General features: G+C 37.6%; 1 protein-coding gene across 1 annotated transcript in view; it reads right to left on the bottom strand.

Moving 5' to 3' along the window:
* Positions 1-3,447, bottom strand: part of LOC120766789 (helix-loop-helix protein delilah) — a 45,360-nt gene extending 41,913 nt beyond the window's left edge. Inside the window, exon 1 of the mRNA XM_040092486.1 lies at positions 3,163-3,447. The gene's annotated coding sequence lies outside the window, so the exon portion shown is untranslated. The remainder of the gene's footprint in view (positions 1-3,162) is intronic.
* Between the last annotated feature and the right edge of the window lie 15,217 nt (positions 3,448-18,664).

The raw sequence follows: 18,664 nt of genomic DNA, 5'->3' as shown, positions 1-18,664 counted from the left end.
AGATATTTATTTGTTTCTTCCATTTTGTTTGCTAATTTGCATTCATGAGCGAGTGTATAAAACATTTATTACTTTTAATCTAATTGCGCTGGTATTATCATACTAACCACATTCGCTGGGGGAGCGAAAGACACTAAGCACTTGGCGCCTACTACAATAAATAAAGCTACTAATTACATACTTGCTAATCTCTCTGTTTATGGGGAAGTGTAATGGCCTTTGAAGTGTGCTAGTCATTTGGAGTAATGTCGTTTTTGTTGTTGTGCAAATAACATTAATTTCGGCATAAAAAGAATATTTGAGGCAATATTTTCCCGTGTTAATTAGTGATGATGCGAAATAGCTGCTTAAACGAGAGTGAAATACAAGTATAATTAAAATAAACAGATGAAAATTATCCACAATACTCAGTCCGCATTCTCTATAGTTCAGAGATGTAATCGCGAGTATGTTTGCCAAAGTAATTGATCAGAATATATCAGACGAGGGTGCAGAAAATTGTAAGATTCCATCTGGTAATGCGCCAATATAATGGGAGCTTCAATAAAGTTCGAAAAGGCGTGTCTATTGGGAGTCCAAATATGGTATAATCAGAAGGTCTGAGAAGTTCTCAACCCGTTTAAGACAAATTTCGCAGTGTAGCATTTGAGATATAGTGCGTCGAATGTTGTCCTCGAGCTCTAGAGGTGTTAATTCACATGCTCTCTTAGGCTATTTTACTGAGCCATTTCTCGAAATTAACGTGTAGAAAAACTTTGTCCATGTTTAGACGTTAAGGGGCTATACCAGTGTAACGCATGAATAATTAGGCGATTTTTGTGATTTTTTTCAAAAGAAAGTACTCGATTGAATGTTTCGAACTTCTTTGGACGTAAAAAGAACTATTTTCAGCAATATTTAAAGTTTTTTTTTACAAAAATGTTGAAAAATAACGGAGTTATGTGCTGTCTTCGGAGGTGCAAAAAAAGTGCCCCAACTGTTGACATGATTCCGGCCGAATGATTTTTTTTTTTTGAAAGTGTTACACTGGTGTAGCCCCTTAAACACGGGACGGTGCACAGTCTGGTTGGAAATAGAGATCGTCCGCATCGATTTCGTCAAATTCCAGGAAAACAAATCGGTCAAAAACATGTTATACCACCCGCTATTGATGGTATCGACATTTCCAGCCTGATTTTGAAAAAAATAATTCTCGATGATGCCACAATACTCACCAAACGATCAGTTCTTGGGGATACAATTGCGTTTTCTGAACCAATCGAGTATATGACTCACCCTAATAGCGACAACTTTGTTTGTTGACGAAGCTATTAAACCATAAATGGACTCATCTGAGAAGATGATTTTTCAGTGAACGGTAGCCAACGGAGAACATAAATTTGCATAATAATCTTGAAAAAATTCCGAGGATTGTACCAAATGGACAGATGACATGATGAAATGGCATTCCTTACTGAACACACTGACGAAATTTAGCACAAATCCGTACACAAACAGGGCAGACAGAAGCTGTCAAAATCACGTCATCTCTATTAGTAGACGCTGTACTGCAGTGGTCCGATATCGGCGGTTCCGACAAAGGAGCAGGTTCTGGGAGAAATCACTATTTATTAGGGAGTATTTCATAGGGTCTCCGAAACTTCTTCTGGGTGTTAGAAATATACTAGAACACCCGCTTAAATGTGAGAAAGCATTATTTATAGTATTTAAAGACACTTGCAACAGTACGAGAAGTGTGTGTAGGTTGATTCGTTTAGTTTTTTTGGAGTCAAAATTTTGACCATTAGCTTCCAAACTCAAGGAAATATAACCAAAAGTCACTCATCGCTCAGAGCTTGCTTTTTAAATATTATCCTTAATTCTCGAATAGAAGCTCGCATTTTTTGACATTTTTCCTGAAATCCCTTTAATTTCCTCACGCCGGTTTCTTTTAGTAACGTGTTAATCGAAAAAAACCCAGATGAGTTTTAGTTAGTACTACCCTTCAAAAGACGCGTGTATAAATTTGACAGCTGTCAGATCATTATTTTGTGAATCTTTTTTCTACAACTTATGTTGTTGTAAAAAATGGATAAACAAGAGTTTTGTGTGTTGATAAAATGTTGCTTTTTGAGAGAGTTTCCGGACACTGCCACAGGAAAACCCACCATTAAGGATTGGTAGCCTATGTTCAGCCATGATGAAACGAGCGCTGAAGTCGGTGAACGCAGTGGAGGCTCAAAAGACGTTATTAACGACGAAAACATCAACAAAGTCCACAAGATAGATTTGGATGACCGTCAAGTGAGAAAGTTCTGTGCAAAGTGGGTGTCGCGCGAGCTCATTTCTGACCAAGAACAAGGACGAGTTGATGATTCGGAGCAGTGTTGGGAGATATTTAAGCGTAATAAACTAAAATTTTGTGTCGATATGTTGCAATGGATGAAACATGGCTCCATCATTTCACTGTGAAGTGCAACTGAGAGTCATCCGAGTGGACTGCATACGATGAGCCCGCTCCCAAGCGTAGCAAAACGCAACAGTCGGTTGGCAAGATACTGTTGTCTGTATTTTAGGATGCGCCTGTAACAATTGCTATTGACTACCTTGAAGGAAGGAAAGAAAGAAAGCCTAAAAGCGACTATTGACCACATAGCGACATTGACCGTTTAAAGGACGAATTCGCCGAAAAACGGCCGTAGTTAAAGAAAAAGAAAGTGCTGTTTCACCAAGGCAATATCTTAAGCCAGTGAAAACGTTGACAAAAGTTCAAGAATTGGGTCTCAAATTGCTTTCGCATCCGCCCTATTCTCCAGATCTGTCCCCCAGCGACTATTTCTTGCTTTCAGATCTCAAAAGAATGCTTACTTGGAAGAATTTTTCGTCGAAGGAAGAGGTGATCGCCAAACTGAGGCTTATTTTAAAGGAAAGGACAAATCGTACTACAAAACTGATGGGAACCATGTTGTATAAGAAAGAATGAATTTTAAAACCAAATCGGCAATTTGCAGCTAACTGCAATAACAACAATATTAAACATCAATATCAACACTCTAACCTTCACCCGCTTGAAAGTGTGGACTACTTGTTTGTTTTCTTAATTTTTGTATTTGTTTTAGTGTTGTTGTGCTATTATTATATTTATAGGCATATTTCCCTTGTTTTTCAGCAATATATACATACATTTTTTTATTTGTGTACAAGTGCAAGTACTCCTGGAGCGTCTGACAGCCGTTGACTAATAAATCACTCAGTCACTTGCTGGGGGAAAAATCCTACGCTTGCATGCACATATGTACGTATGTATGTATGCGGTCTATGCGGCTGTCTTCAACAGCAATGCAATGCAATCACTCACTCACTACGTAGCCGCGGGATATTTTTATTTCCTTTTATTGAAGTTCATCAAATGAAACGGCGGACACTTTTCAAGAAAATTTTTTGGTTTATGGTGTATTTGCTTATTTATTTTTTTTTTTGTGGTTGATTGAAATTTGGAAATTTTGTTGTTGTGTTTTTTTGCTTTTCTGGTGCGTTGTTTTTTTAATTTTAATTTCTTTGAATTTTAATTTATTTTTAAATTTTCGAGCCTTTCAGTTTGGAAAAAAAATGTTTTCTGTGATTTTTTTGTTGTTGTTGTTTCTGTTTTAGCACGTATTTATTATTTTTAATATTAATTAATTTTTATTAATATATATTTTTGTAATTTTTGAACTTTTTAATTTCTATAAATTTGCATTTTGAATTTTGAGATTTAAAAAAAAAATATTTTTTTAATTATTTTAAAATTTTTTTATGTTGGTTAAATTTTGAAATTTCTTACAAATATTTTTTATATAACTTTAAAATATTTTTTATATTTTTTAAATTTGGAAATTTTTGAAAAATATTTTTCTAATTATTTTAATGCTATTTTATATGTTTTTTAGTATTAAAATTTTTTCAAATTTTTTTATAATATTTTAATATATTTTTATGTGTTTTAAATTTTGAAATCTTTTAAAAATATTATTTAAAATATTTTTTTAATATAATATTATTATTTTTTTAATTTTTAAAAACAGTTTTAATTTTTTTTAATTTATGTTCAATTTTGTTGTTTTTGTTGTAGAAGTTTTTCCACACTTCACTGACAGGACGTTGTTTTTAAATTTCTGTTATATATTTTGTATGTTTTTACTGTTAAAAATTTTTTAAATATTTTTGTATTATTTTAAATTTTTGAATATGTTTTTAAATTTTGAAATTATTTAAAAATATTTTTTAATTTTTTTTTAAGTTTAAGTATATTTTTGTGCTTGTTGTAGTTGTTTTCCACACTTCACTCACACGGCGTATATTTTTGTATTTCTGTTATATTTTTCGTTCTTGTTGTTGTTGTGTTTTTCCACACCTCACTCACATGTCGTATTTACACCTTCAATTGAGCTATTTATTTATAATATTTCCTCTAATAAATTTTCATTTCTTTCTCTCGCCATAAATCTTTCATCCAACGTGCTGCTTCTTGCTGCTTCCTTCAATCACTCAGCCAGCCGCTAACTGTTCCAGATTTCCAAGCTAACCGCACGCGAGGAAATCAATGTCGTACTGCCAACAGTGCTAATCAAAATTTACTAATTTAACAATTATATACCGCACACACCGACCGAATTATACACTCACTGCTGATTTGGAACTTAAGAATTTTCTTGTCTTCTGTTGTACTTTTCTTTTTGCCTTTCCCCTGTTGCTGTTAGCTACCGTTTCAAATTCACATGCAATCTAAAAATATCCAATTATCAGAATTGTCCGCAGCTATGCACGATGCCGCAACGCATTCTCATTGTAGTTGGGTATCTATCGCTCAGCGCGCATCCGAGTATGTCCCACAACGACGCATGGTATCACAACGGTATTTTTATAACGCGCTCCCGAATAGCACCACAAACCGAAACCGAGCAGCTAATACACGCGACACAACGTTTATATGCCTGCTTTTTGTTTGTATGTGTGTTTAGCTGCGCGCTAGTTCCTGCTGATGACGTTACCGCGTAGACGCGCTGCGTGATGAGCAAATCTATATCTACTGAATACGCTCAAATTATGCGATGTACACAATTTATATTTGTACCAAAAATATACTCAGCGTAAAGTTATTGCCACCAGTGTGTGCTTACTCACGCTGCCGTTAAACGTATTGAACGCGCGCACGAGGAGTGCTTTCAATATGCTGCGTCTATTAGCTGCGCGCGTCTAAAACATACTGAATGCGCTGTCAATCGCTGGCAAGTAGTAAGCGCACTGCAAGCACGAAAAGTAAACGCTTGAGTGATGTTGACGCTGCTGCTGCTGTTGATGTGTGTGCGCTACCTCGCGGCGACGCGCTGTGCTTATATAGAGAAGGCGCGCGTTGACTAACGCTGGAGTGATCACTAACTTTTAATTTTGCTACTTGCCGGCGCGTTGCCAGATCACATTAAATTCGCATCGAGCTAATAAGCACAATAGCGCGTTGAGTTAAATGCATGCGCTAACTCGAATCTACAAAGCGCGTAAGTCCCACTAAGCGCGCTAAAAAGAACTTAACGCGGCGCAAGTTCAACAGCGACTGAACAGCAAGCAAAGGTGCGAGCGCGCACAAGCGCTCGGTTTCAATGCCACTTAACAGCGAGGCGTTTTGACTTTGACTTAAGTGTAGCCGCTGTTGCTGGTGACATTCATAAACGGCCCACTCGCGCGCTAGCGTGGGTGTTTTGGTTTTGATCTTACAATATTAAATGCAGGGGGCAGCGCGGTGCGCGTAAAATAAAAAAAAAAACTATTTAAAAAAATATATATAAAAACTAAGCAAATAAAGTTGTATAAAATAAAACCAGCGCGACATAAAACCTCCGCTAAGCACCGCGGCAGCGCGTATGTGCAGCCGCGCAACTTTGATTTCTATGAATGAATTTGGCTTGCGCGCACTACAAATACCGCTTGCAGTAACATAATCAACTATAGCTACCAACACGCATATGTTTATATATATACATTTATTCACCTACTGTGCGCGCTGCTGTATTCGCTCTTCTATCTTGCTGACCGCCTGCAGCGTTTCGTTGTCAATACAGACTTAATGACAGCGTGCAGTCAAGCGTGTTAGTGGTAAGCTGTCAGTGGCAACAACAAAACCATGATACCAGTTGTCAATAATCAAACACTGCAATAATACTAACAACAACAGCAACAAGTAGTATATGGCGCGTAAAGTGTGATGAAGCCAATCAAAACCAGTTGAACCATGAACGCATGCGCATCGTTTGGAAACCACCACACACAATCAGCAGCGTCACCATCATCGCGCCAACAGCATCGTCATCATCGCTATCAATATACTGCTTACTCGCTTAATAAGTTGAGCACAAAAGCAGTGAATACAGTTCGCTTATTACCCAGCGAACCGTTGAATATACGAAAGAGCTGAATGTAGTAAGAAAAAAACGAAAGTTTAAGTAAAAAAATGGTTTGGAAGGCTTCGGTTTTAAGCTTTCCAATGTTACTGTCTATTATGTATTACAAGACTCGAGACTCAAGATTTTTTTGCAAAAACTTATAAAGGTCTTTCGTCTTGTTCAAATATTTCTTGTTAAGTTTTGACTATAATAGAACTCGAAATGGTTTGAACTTTGCGGGAATCTAAAAACCAATTTCCATTCTCCATAAAATGCCACAATAAAAGTATTTTTGTTGTCTGCCTTCGTCGTTTCTTGGCATCACCAAATAATTCGCTTTAACCAGGCAGTTGCTTCTAGAAATAGTTTGGAATACTGTCGCTCTGGACCCAATAGAACTTCAGTGCTGAGTGAATTTCTAGCTGTTCGGGTAAGATGATGTACCAGAATTCCTTGAATGCTTTGTTCTAGATATCCCATATCATTCTTAAAACCAATAATACTTTAGGGAACAATCCAAAAATTTAAAGGCACTGAATACACCATGTTCTCTTCTTGGCTACTGAAATATGACATAATCTAACTTTGAATCATTATTTAATGGGAGTGATTCGTAGTTAGATGAGAGTATGTCAATGAAATATTCTGCTTGTCTCAATTTAGAACTATCCGACCGTTATAACAGGCACCAAGCTCTGGTAGATGTCATTAAAAATCGGTAGACCAAAATCATTAAAGCAATTTAAATATTGTTCGGAATATTCAAGGGATTTCAGTTGAACAGAAGATAACTCAAGCGCATTATCTTATAATATCAAGTAGAATACCCAACATTTTTAGAATCTATGGAGCTCTAGAGCCCTCAAGAACAAATATCGTAATGAAATAAAATAGAGGACTTAGACCTTAATTAAACACATACATATATATATATAAAGACCCTTAATACGAGGGCTAAACACCAACTATGGCGATTTGGCGCCGTTTCGAGATACCAAATGCAGCCAGGTCCTTGTCCACTTGGTCTTTCCAAAGAAGTGTAGGTCTTCCTCTTCCTCTGCTTCCACCGGCGGTGAATCGAAAACCCTTAAAGCTGGAGTGCTCTCTTCTTTCCGGTCTAGTCTATCTCGAAAACTCGTAATGTCGACTCATCCGAGGTTGTCATCGTCCGTGCCTCCTCAGAACGGGAATGCTGAGTGACTTCTAGAGTTTGATATTTGTTCGTCGAGAGAGGACTTTACTTTTCAGTTGCCTACTCAGTCCAAAGTGGCATCTGTTGGCAAGCGTGATTATGCGTTGGATTTCAAGCCTTAGAAAATATCAATCAGTTCCATGGCATTTCCCGTACTGGGTAACCACTTTTCATCAGTGACTTCAAGCAGTGAGACTGCAATTTAATTAATTTGTTTTCTATTGTTTTATTTAAGCTTTGCAGACTAGAGCAATGCTTGCGTCCGATATATGAAGCTAATGTGATAGCTGGTCGATTGCTTCTTCATAAAAGATCTATACGTTTCTTGGAACTAATATAGATTAAGGGTATATATTCTAAATAGGAAGAGGGATATATGTATATTTATATTTTAGTTGAAAACCAATAAAAATAATTTTGAAATTATCAAAATGATAATAAAAATGTCATTGAAAACACTAAAAACCGTTTTGGAGAGATTTTGTTCCTTTTCTACATGGATGAATCTAGAATTTGAATTTGAAAGATGTTACTTTCGTAAAGAAATCTGCGTCAAACGAATTTCAGAACTATTTATTAATATAGTTTTTAAAGCAGAAAACTTGTTAATTGTAGGAAGTTTAAGATTCAAGACGCAACTAAAATGACCTTTAGTATATTTTAGTTTAGTGGCGAATCGAACAAACACCTTGCATAATTGAACTATAACAAGTACTGTAGATCATTATACCACTAGAATGGAGACAGATATGACATCCGCTGCGAAAAGATGCCACATAAATTGGCCGCCAACCTTTGGTTTGAAACCCACAAGCAAGTCGTATGAGATGCCGCCTTTAGGTCACGTTGAGGAGACCCTTACAAAAAGATATCGATGAATGCGAAAAATCTTGGAACGAACCAAAGATTCTAGCAAAAAACAGAAGCAGAGGGAATTGCTTTATTGAGGCTCAAGCTCCTGTGGTAGATATATTAACTGATGATTATTCGCAGGATTGTTGGCCAATTACGATGCCATATTCATAAACTCCCGTCTCCAGTAATGATGCGTTAGATGGATGTAGGGTCTTCAAATACGTTGTCTAGTAACTCTTTTCTGACATCTACTCGACGCCGTTTTTAGAGAAGATTCAGGTCTTTTGGTGCGGGTTTAACCTTCCAACGCTTCATAATGAAATCAATAACCAAAAGGTATTGAGTCGATGCAGAAGATATGTTGAAATCCTCTGCTACCTCTCTGAGGAGATTTTCAAGCGCCTGCTTTCGTGTTTCGTCATTTAATTTTTTGGCATATGTTTTTACAAAAATTAAATGCAAATTTTTGGCAAAATTTCTTGATTCCACTCAAATAGTTGTACTCGAAAAAATTCTCGGTTTTGAAGCTTAAAGTGTCTATATACTTGCAAATAGCCAACTTCGAGATTTTTAAGACAGTGTCTCCAAAACTGTTACTCCGATTTTTGAAGCCGTGAAACCCATGTAAACCCTTAACAAAGGAAGATGGAGAACTCGCATGAATTAAGTTTTCAATGACTTCACGATCTTTTCTGAATGCTTTGTGCCACTCAATTACTCGTGTCTAAAGTACAGTCTTCTTAACATTTATATCGCTTGGCAAATATTTTGTGTTCTAAAGAGATGTGGAAATTAAACTTCACGCGAAGAAGGTTAGATTAGGTTTGGTTAGGTTAGGTTAATCTGGTAGGCCAATAAGCCACGCATACAACAGTTTCGGTCCTTTGCGTTTCCAGGTGTAGTTCAGTTGCGAGGTTCAAGAGAAGTAGTCATCCTTTAGGATGCCTGCGCTTGACGGAAATTTCAACAGAGTCTGCGGCCTCATTATCGATACCTCCTTTAATGTATTAGAGTGGGTCTCGACCTGTCAGCTCCATTTTGCGGGCGTGTGTCGCTATCAGACAGTCATCACTACAGCCTCTTCTATTGAGTGCCAATAGGAATTTTGTGTACTTCCAATCTATCATTTTGCACACGATTTTTGCACTCTTTACCATGCTTCTGTTGAGATCCACGCATTGATCTTGTTTTCGGATATTAGCCGTACACCATTCTTTCCACTATTTCATTGCCCTCTGTGCTTTTCTGGCCCGGAAGAGAAGTTGCTTGCTTCACGTAACACTTTCCACTGCCCTGTTTTCCAAAACACTTCTGGCCGAAATGCGATACGAGGTTACTGCCTGATTGTTGCTTGGCTACATAACTCTGAACAATATATTCCCACACCAACTCCATCGTCCATTTTCGAGCTATCCGTAAAGATCTTTAGAGTTTCGCGCGTAGCTAACATCCTATACATTTACGCCAGCCCTCTTTTTCTATGTTTACTTTGAACCTTCTTTCCCAGTTGAAAAGTGGGATCACGTAGTCCGTGTTTGTCCAATCTCCATTACCCAACGAGCTCTGCCCGAAGGTTCTATATGTAAATTCTCCTACAGCCAGTAGTCGTTCCGTCGATTTTGCTGCGCAGTTTTCAGCCAAGTATAGACCTCTTGGCAGGTTTAGTACCTGTTCAAGAGGCGCCGTTAGAGTTGTTTTTAAAGCTCCCATTATGCACAGCGCAGGGAGCATCTGAACCCCCGAACATAAAAAAATTATCTATACGGTTCGCTACCCCTGTTCCCAATTCCACCCGCCATCGATTGAGATTATCTCATAAATATGGATATCAATTAACAACTATTTTGAATAATTTGGCTTATTTTCGCATCATAAAATACAATGAAATAAATTATGAGGAAATAAATTTTAATTTTAGAAAATTAATTTTAATAATAAAATTTATTCCAGACCTGCTAGCCATGCGAAATACATGGCTTAACACCGCTAATTAGTCAAATTTCCGCTAAATTATCTCGCGCTCGCATGGATCAGCTGTGTGGAATTGAATTGAAATTTGAGCAAGAAATTCGCTTGGCATTGAAATAATTCAGCGGAATGACACAATGTCTATATAAATATCAACTAACAGCAATGCCCGCTACATACCTATACACCGAAATGTGTAGGTGCCGATGAATGTGAATCAAAACATTAAAGTTGTGTCGCTGTTGTTGTAAGCAAGAACTAGTTTACCATATTTTGTTTATGTTTGTGCTTAACTGTTGCTCAGCGCTGAAAACAAGAAGGAAACAGGTTCGCCACAAGATTACTCGTCAGTGGGTTAGAATTTCGTTGTTTTTGTATTTACGATTTTTACTATATTTTTTTTTTTAATAATGTTTAATGTTTTTTAATTAAATTGAATAATTAGTTGTAAGATATTTTTAGACGAACTACCGAAGATCATTTTGAGTATTTTATTTTGGATTTTGTATTTTTCTTTATCATTTCTTTATATTTACACCCTCGAAACACGTACTACAGAATGTAATAGTTTTGTTCATGGTTGTTTGTATCCCCTAAAAATAATCGAGTTAGATGTAGAGTTAAATATAACGGGTGATCCAAGTAGAGGTACTTTTTCCAATAGTCTTTTCAACAGATTTTGCGAGAATCGTGTCAAGCTGCGACGTTACGTTTCCTCAGTATTGTTTGGCATTTCATCATGGTAAGACTTACTCTGGAACAATGTTTACGAATCGGTCAAATTTATTTCGAAAATTTACACTCTGTAAAGTAGTGTTTCGCTCATTTCTCTCAACTTATGGTCAACATATTCGGCCTACTGAGCGTACTATTCTCAACGTCATCACCCATCTTGAGACCCAGCATTCATAATTGGATAATATTTGACCGAATATACCACGCCCAATAAAGAAAATGAAGCATCCGTAGCTGAGAGTGTATGCGAAGACCGTGGAGGGTCGATTCGGCGCCGTTCGCAGCAATTCGGACTGATATGTGGAACGATTTGGCACATTTTACGTCGAGATCTTAAATTAAAAACGTACAAGATACAGCTCACGGAAAACTGAATCTGTTTGACCTTCCCAAACGATATCGCTTCGCTCTATTAAGTCTTGAAAAGTTTCAAAAAGATCCGACATTTTCGAGCCAAATTTTGTTGAGCGATGAGACCGATTTCTGGCTCAATGGGTATATAACAGCAAAATGTGCCGCTTTTGGGACGAAGAGAAACTTAAAGGGATTCAAATGCTGCCATTTGATTCAGAAAAAAACATGTTTTTGTATGGTTTGTGGGCCGGTGGAATCATTGGTGCATATTTCTTCAAAAATTATGCCGATGATAACGTAACCGTCAATGGCGACCATTATCGCGCCATGATAACCGACTATTTTATGCCTGGTATTGAAACTCGTGATCTCGGCGACATTTGGATTCAACAAGACGGTGCCATTTCCCCGCAATGAATGGATTTATTGAGAGAACACTTCGGTGAGCAAATCATGTTTTGGACTGGTCGATTGGCCATAAATATCATGTGATATCATACCGAAATGCTCACTCGAATCAACGAAAATTGTACTCAGCTGATGGACCATCTGAGTCGTAGCCGCGGCCAACATTTGAAAGGCATAAACTTCAAAAAACAAAATAATGTTCTTTCGAATGATAATAAACATTCCCCATTAAATTTGTTTCTGTTTTTTTCTTTAGAAAAATAAGTAATCTCGAAATCGAGCGCCCATTATAAATGATCTGGTTGATAAAGTTGCTACATAGCATATGTTCCTTGGCACGATCAAGCCAAAGAGATCTGTTTACGGTACTCTTTTTGAAAAAAAATCAGCTTTCTCGGGACGAGTCGAGCAAGAACGCCTTTTATACCCAAAATATTCGCCAAAATCATTCGAACGGTCTCGCGATTGATGTCGTGCTTTAGTGCCAACTCTCGAACACTTCCCTGACGATTTTCAAGCACTAAATTCTTTTCTTTTTTTAATGTTTTCATCAGTTGAAGAGGTCGAAGGACGTCCGGAACGAGGTATGTCTTCAATGATTTCTCTGCCGTCTTTGAAGGCTTTGTACCACTCGTAGGCTCGTGTTTTTGATAAAATTAAATCGCCGTAAGCCTTCCCGACATTTGTAACGATTCCGCATAAGAAATTTGCTTAGGAAAACAAAATTTGAGGCAAATTCTTTGTTTGACACTTTTATCCATTGGAAAAATCGCAACGCAATACTGAGGTGTGCCGACTTAAGCAGCTGCTATCAACAAACTGGTTGACAGATCGCGTTCATATTTGGCGTTGTAATTAAGGACAGTCTTACTAACTTAGAAAAATACATTTTTTTAAAATATCATTTACCTGTGGAGTTTAATTATAATTTCCGGTTGCTTTTATGTCACTATGTAAACAATAGTGAACAGCCGATTTAGCCCTGTCCGTATGTCAGTTTTTGAAATATCGATCTGACATTATGTATACGATCGTTTCTTTCCAAGAATGTGCTCATTTGTTGGATTAACCGATATCGGACCACTATAGCGTATAGCTGCCATACAAACTGACCGATCGGAAGTAAAAGCTTGTATGGACATATCTGCTTTTGACGAGATATCTTCACGATATTTAGCATGAGTTATTTTCTAAGACAGTAGAGCAACCCCTAAGAAGTTGTTCAGATCGGATCACTGTGGCATATACATAGCTACCATACAAACTAGCCGCTCGCCGTCAAATTTTCTTATATCTTTTTATCACTTTGTTGGCATCGTTTTCATCAATACTTCCTATACTACATATATACATACAGATCCACACACACATTCATATGTAGCTATATCTACTATTGTTTATTTTCTATATTTTCCTCGTCGTTGCCGAAGCCGATGCCGACATTGTGATTAATTTAAGCCATAAATGTAGGTGTTTTCTTGCTCAAATATGTTTTCGTTTCTTTTCTAGGTAATAAAGTGGAAAAAACTACTAAAAATGGCATTGAAAGGAAAGTGGCATTTCAATTGGCCGACTGACTGCCTGGCCGCCTGCCCCGCTGACCGCTTAAACGATTGAGTAAGCGCCTGAATAAGTGACTGAGTGAGTGATTGTGACTGTTTGGACGCAAATTTATATTAGTCGCTGTGATTTTTTTTTATTGATTTTCCGCCACTTTTTCACTTGCACTGCTCCAGCATCTCACTTTCCGGCTAGTTTACGGGCAAGCAAACAAGTAAACACGCGCACACACTCATACACATGCACACATTGAGTGCGCGCTCAATTAAACTGCAATTATTAAATATTAACTCGAGTGCGGCTGCTGAGTGATGTCGACTTGTCGTGGAGTGGGGGTGAAGTTGGAGGAAAAGTCAACTCGAGTCATGACTTAATGCAGTGTGTGGATGCACCGACTGCCAACGTGCGCCAGCTGTTGCGCCCATACGCAAATATATATTTATGTGTATATGTGTGTGTGTGATTTAAGCCACAGTTTTATATTCTACCACATGAGTAAAGCGGTTTCTTCTCTCTCTTTCGGTTTTGTTTGCTGCTTGCTTTGTTGCCACTACGCTTTACTGCCATATTTGCTCATTATGTCCATGGCGTAGCGTGCGCAAGCATGTAATTTCATGAATGAAATTATCACTCATTCAACTGGTAAATAAAATTTCTATTTGCCGCTTGTAAAAAATAAACAACTCATTTGGCTTAAAAACAAATACCATTTGTGGACGCAACAATGTGCATGCAATGGGCGGCGTAAGCACAGTGGGTCGGAGTTGGAGAAAGTGTGAGTACAAATTTTTTTAAATTTTTTTCATAGTTTTTAAATTTCAATGTAGCCTTAGAAGTTATATTAGAAATATTAAAAAATTTGTTTTAAAAACATTTCGGACCACAGCGAAGTCGATCAGCCTTAACCCATTTGGGGATGTTTCATCGTGGAGGCTGAATTTACTGACTGTTGTGCCAAAGATACCTTCTTTGGTCACCCTGGCTTTAAGGTGCAAATTTCGTTTTTAACATCGAACGACGGTGTCTCTCTCCGACTACGAATCCTACACCGAATTTGCGCTCCTTTATATGGCCTCAAAAACTACTTGTCTGCTACTCGTCTTTGTCCTTGTCCCGTCCATCGCACTTCTTGGAGGGCGGTAATGTCAGCCTTTACTCTCACGAGTACATTAACCAGCTGGGTAGCATCACCTTCGCAATTAAGGGACTGGACATTCCAGGTCTATGCCCTTAAATCACAATCCTTAGTACGTTTGCAGCCGTTCTCAAATAGGGGGTCTCTCATCCGAGGCTGTTTTTTTCTTTCCAGTTCGGTGCGGTTTTTAAGTGGTGGTTCACAAGCCTAGCGCACAACCCTAGGGAGGGATGTTTCGCCTTCTCACTTTAGCTAGTCTTCAAACGGTAGTTTTTAGCTACTAATGTATGCCATCCATTCCTATATACCTCCCTTTCTTTACTGATTCAATCTGAAATATTTTTACATTTTTATTTTTTGCATCTCACCAAATATAATACTTTTCCACAAACGTCAAATTTTACTAGAGCTATCTTGTCTCGTAGATATCGTTTTTGTATGCTGTTTGTAATATGAATAAGTCTCCAGTTACGGCTACTATCTTTTTCCAACAATTGCGTACCCGATGCTTCCAGTATAACCTGATTTTTTAGCTCCGGGTTGCAGATTTTTTTAAATTGATTAACATTTAAAAACGACCACATGCGCTGGGAATGATTTAGAGGCAGGGAACTTGGGTTCCTTATGACCTCAATATCAGGAGAGGTACGAAAAATGATTCTGCTGAATGACCTACACTCGGCCTCACGTTGTCATACCCGTCGAAGCCTACCTGGAAACGTCTAAATGCAAAGTCCCACCCCATACGCATTATTGCCCAAATATTGGACCATCCGATTATTATTTGTTCCGCTCGATGGCACATAGTCTGGCTCAGAAGCCTTTCCACTCACAAGATAACATCAAAACATGTTTTGATTCTTGGTTACCATCACAAGATGAACAGTTTCACCGGAATTGTTATTCGAGATGAGAAAGTTGGCAGAAGTTGTGACTGGTGATGAGCAATATTTCAAACAATTCATTTATAACAATTTCTTTACAGTTCGATTGCATTTTCATGAAAAAAAAAACAAAGAGAACTTCGTTACGCACTTAATAACATTTTTTCTACAAACTCCACTGGACTTCTATTTGTTCAACAAATATACTACACATTCCTGGCTATGGGCCGCCGAAAGTCTGCAGACTGACGGGATCATAGCCTAAAAAATGAAGAAGTTTCAGGGCCAATTCTCTCACATGAGAACAATATTCATAAATCTGGGTCTTTAGATATTAATGATTGCTCCAAACAAGAGAAGATTTTTTACCGTTTATCGGTGTTAACGTAACTAGCACTGATTTATGGAGAACGTGCCGCGCAGAGGAGGCATATTTTAGCACGTCTCTTGCTGCTATGCAGGCGGCCGGAAGAGTTAATATATTATATCTTACTTTATTTGAGGAACTCTCTAACTTATAGTAGACCTATTTGGTTTGTTTAATTTAATTAATTTTCATTTCACGACTGTGAGGATAGAGGCTGTTTCTTGCTAAGTTTGGGATGCTAAAACCGAAAATGATAGTAAAAATTTCCTAACAAGGGTCAAACCACCCTCATTTACTAAAATGGCGAAATAGCTGTATATGATGGACAATTTTTGAACTCAAATTTGTAATCAGGACACCTCAAATACCTCACTTAAGCTCGCTTAGCACTTCAGTCGCAAATTTTTTCTTAGGTTTTGTTGTGTTAATTTCTAAAATCGCTAAAATTTTTTTAAACAAAAATAAGTATTGAAATAATTACTGTCACTAAAAAAAAAATTACGAAATTTCGGAATCCCGAAATTTCTAAAATCGCTTAAATTTTTTCAAACATAATTAAATATTGAAAAAATCATTGTCACTTAAAATAAAAATAACGAAATTTCGGGATCCCGAAATCTAGTCTCGAAATTTTTAACATCGCTTAAATTTTTTCGAACATAACTAAATATTGAAATAATCACTGTCACTAAAAATAATAACAAAGATTCGGGATCCCGAAATTCAGTCCCGAAATTTCGGGATTTTGCAAATATATCCTACCAGTAGCTCATTAAAATAAAAAAAATTACAAATACATGTGTATGTACATACATACATACATATATACATGTTTATATACACACAATACCGAAATGTCGGAGTTTTACAAATATTGTCTAATACGCCAAGAAAACTCAATAACTTTGAAACAGAAAAACCACAAAACATTTTCGAATTCGATTTTTGGTCGTTAAAATCTTAGCCTGGAAGAATACGGAATTTCATGGGCTACACGAGTGTAACTGCTACTAAAATATGCATACGTTCACATATTGTGTTAAGCAGATTTTCGGTATTACACCATGGTGCAAATGCCCACTATTTGTAGTGGCCCAAATGGAGGCGCGCAAGCAGTTACTAAAATCGGTTTTATATGAGCTCGGCGACTGCATGCCTATGAGCCGTTTTGCAAATTTGCATATGAACAATTACAAACACACACACACACCTGCAGCCGTATGTGCGCACGAACATACATTGTATGGGTTTGCATGTTCAAGTTTGCATTTAACAGTTACAATACTTGCAACATGTATGTATGTGTGTGTATGCCTACGATCCGAGAATAATATACGAACCGACGAAATTTTAACAATTTCGCCAAATATGGGCAATTGCATGGCACGTTACCGGCCGCCAGCACCACCAGCACTAACTCCAGAGGCGCACACATCACTTAGCCACAAACAATTGTTGCAGCGAAGCATTCGAAAATCGCATGCCATTGTTTGGTTGTAGCCACATACATATGCACCCTCGTATGGTGGGTACCTCATCTAAATATATGCATAACGTGCTGATAGACTGGTCGGCTGGTAGGCGGTCAGACAGGCAGGTGTTTTATCAAGGCGGGTGGGCCAGTGGGTTTTGTGTTAGTGCAACAATAAAATCAGCACTAAAGCAGCAGCAGGGGAGTACCGACTGCAGCCTCCAAAGTTTTTGGTTTCAGCTTCAGTAGAATCTTCCCGCACCGCCAACCCCATTCCATTATTATCATCAGCATCATCATTATTGCTGGTAACACCATCGATTGCAGTTTTGTTTAGTAATAACAACAGTATAAGAGTAATCGTTTTGACACCATGTAGGGAAGTTTAGTGGATTAAACTTTAGCGTTGAGGTATTTAGTCGAAGAGACTGAAAGCCAAATCGTCGTCTTCTTTTCATTCCGACTCCTCATTATCAAGCTGTCTGTTATTGCAGTTTATACCTTTACGAAGGATCTCTAGCAGCTCAAAGTTGTATCATTAAAAGAAAACTCTGAATGAACTCAAGCTGGTCCATCTTAAACTCATCCCAAATCTATTGTTGGATGGTAAAGTAGATGTTAAACCGATTATATCCGTCTTTTATATATTGTTTAATACACAGCTTGTCTAATTTTTACCTCTAACCATGACCCTTAAAAGTAATGGAGGCCGTAAGATTGCTATTAATACTATGTATACTACCTTCTCAGGACAGAAGTATCCCGTCCGGTTTTTTCGGCCTTAAAACGTATGCGCATTCAGCCATTCTGAGGCTGAGCTATGTCCAATTTCCGATGAAATAACTAACAATTTCTGGATTACCAGTATTTCCGCTTAAAAGGAATAAATTTCTGGAATCTAATTCGGAATTAAAAATCATTGAACATCTTCGTAGAAGAAAAAAATTGTTCGAAGTTTTCTTCATGAAAGCTTTTTTGAGTAGATGACGGTAGTACGAGTATAATGATCGAAGCGTTGGCCTGAACTATCCTGCAAGAAGTACTTCCGTACTCTCAATTAGTGGCTAAACTTTTTCAAGTCCAATTTCGTTAGTTTAAAAACTGAATGACTGGACTTTCGACGACCGTCTTCTAACGTCGACGACCGTCTTCCACACTTCTTGTCACTTTTTCATATTACAATTGGATCACCTAATCTCAGAGATGGTGTCGAATTACGTGTGGTACCAGAGACCTTAAACAAACCAGGACCAGGACCAGGTTCATGATCAAAGTCTAAGCCATCACTCTGATTTAAAAGACGAGAATAAGAAACACTGACAGAGAGCTCCATGTTGTTT

This window comes from Bactrocera tryoni, chromosome 1 (assembly GCF_016617805.1).
Source record: "Bactrocera tryoni isolate S06 chromosome 1, CSIRO_BtryS06_freeze2, whole genome shotgun sequence".
In the NCBI taxonomy this organism is placed as follows: domain Eukaryota; kingdom Metazoa; phylum Arthropoda; class Insecta; order Diptera; family Tephritidae; genus Bactrocera; species Bactrocera tryoni.
This window is presented reverse-complemented; position numbering and strand designations above follow the sequence as displayed.